Below are 2,539 nucleotides of genomic sequence, written 5' to 3' on the forward strand. Positions count from 1 at the left end.
GTCTCAGAGGTGGCCCCATACTAATCTGGTTAAGATCCGATCAGCGGATCATGAGATATATATATATATTTTTTTTTTTATATGGGAGTTGAATTCGGTTTTTTTTTGCTAAAAATTACTTGTTTACTATATTTTTATTATTGTATATATTATTATTGTTGTATTACTATATTATTGTTTGCTTTGATTAAGGATTTTAAGAATTTTGCATTGTTCTCAGAAACATTATCTACAAACCTATGGTAAAGACCTCCTTAAGTACGTATGTATATACACACTCATGTATGTACGTATGTATGTAGAATTTCTCATCAAAAAAAGCACGTATACGCAATGTAGGTCCAATTCTGCTGCCATGAGGGGCATATATACATATGTATAGATTTGCTTGGGAAAAATAGCAAAAAAGGTAGGAATTAGAGATGGGCACGGGCCTACATTTTCAGGCCGAGTGCAAAATCAACTTTCAAAAACACGCACGAGCCCGCACGTTAAGAATTTTAGTGGGCCCCGGCCCGGCCCGGCCCGGCACGACGGGACACATCCCAGCCCGGAAATAGAGAGCCAACTTTTATTCTATGTATACATATGTACATATTTTTAATTTTGTGTTTATGTATGTATATTTACTTAAGCGAATCAATTTTTAACATCAAAGATTTTAAAATATATTTTCTGGGAAGTAGAAAAAGTGGACGGTATTTTATATACAGATATGTACACAAAATTATTAAGTATCTTATTTTTTCTATCGGTTTCCAAATATTTCTTTTTTTGCTTTTTTGTTATCAAAAGAGTTTTAATATGTATTTTTTTTTGTATAAAAACAAAAGCTTATCTAAATTTGTAGTATTAGCAACGGGCTTTTTCGTGCTTATTCGTGCTTTTACGAAATTTTACTGAACGCCCATGCATGCACGAGTTCGTGCGGACAGCAAATACATATTATACACTTACTAATTTCAATTAACTTACTAAATAAATTGCTATTAAATTTTTGAGCAGGTGTTAACCTTCTTCAAAACTAATATTGAAATAAAGCTCAATTAAACCTATTTCGTTTGACTTTCTTATTAAAATATTACATTTAACGTGTTAATTCAATTGGTTTTCAAATTCCAGTTAGGTGGCAACCATCAAAAAAAATATTTTCAAAGTAAATCTTTCTTTAACCTCTCTCATTTGATATCCACATAAAAACATTTCATTTAGCTTGTAAATTAAATTTTGAATTTCTAAACAGGTGGAAACCCTTTACAGAAATATTTGTAAAATAAAGCTTTATTGAAGCTTTCTGAAATTTTCTCTCCTTTTCAAAGCCAGAAGCTCTCGCGATATCCCATGCTGGCTACATGGTTTTTATAAGAGGTGATCTCGCAACGGGCTGTACCGATTTTTTTTTTGAAATTTTGGACACCTCTTGGTTATAGGCTAATAATAATTTCGTTATATCAACGGAGCGTGGCAGGCATTTCCCTAACAAATCGAATTTTTCGTACCGCATATCTCTGGAAGTATTTGTGGTAGAGTGTTGGATCTTGGGATGGTATCAATCCCACACTCATGGAGAAAAGTAAGAGCTATTGGAAAAGGGGGCGTGGCGGCTTCCAAAAATACTGAAACTCTTACCTACGGTCAGTCGATATGAATCTGTAAATACATATAGTATAATTCTTCGGTACGAACGAAATGATTTTAATGAAATTTTTGTCTGTTTGTTTTGCTGGGTTCCTGTATAGTTTAGGTTAACAACTTAAAACACCAGGTGGCGCTGGAGTCGAGTTATTGCTACAAATCGTCAAGTCAAGTCAAGTCATTTGAGGCATCAAAGTCAAATTACCACCGTTAAATCTACCATCATAACCATTGCGGTGCTTGATTTACGGCGACTAAACAGAATTAAGACAATTCTTGATGAATGCCCACAAATCAAATTATGGTATCGTAGAATTTACCTCCAATTAATGCAAACATTTTGTATTTTATGGCTATATTTTCTAATTAGAAAACTACTATTATACCTGTTTTTGTATCAATTGCGTTGTATCTGTACGATCCACAAGCAGTTATATTTCCGGATCTGATTTTTGAGTTGTGCTTATTTTAAAGAGAGTATGCGATATGTACATATGTTCATTAGGGTGGTCAAAAAAAAACGCGTGTAAGAAAAGTAAAATTGGAATTTTTATTCTCTCACCCCTAGGATTGCTCTTTACCAAAAAATATACCCCCATTTTTTAGTTTGAAATCAAAAAATATTTAGAGGTCGCTCAAAGCGCTCAAACTTGTCCATGTATTTTGTATGGGGAAAAAAGAACTTTTCATGGAAGACTCTGCTTCTCTTCAACAGATTCCCAATAATAAAACCCAATTACTTTTTTTAACAATTTTTTCTTAACAACCATATTTTATAGGACCGCCAAAACTCCTTGAAAATGATAAAAAATGCAATGGGGGTCAAATAAAAAATCTTCATTATTAAAAAATGGTAAAATAAATAATTGGATATTGTTATTGGAAGTCTCCTGAAGAGAACCAG

Source organism: Rhagoletis zephyria, unplaced genomic scaffold, assembly GCF_001687245.7.
Source record: "Rhagoletis zephyria isolate East Lansing unplaced genomic scaffold, Rhagoletis_zephyria_1.1 Rzeph_scaffold_03539, whole genome shotgun sequence".
Lineage (NCBI taxonomy): Eukaryota > Metazoa > Arthropoda > Insecta > Diptera > Tephritidae > Rhagoletis > Rhagoletis zephyria.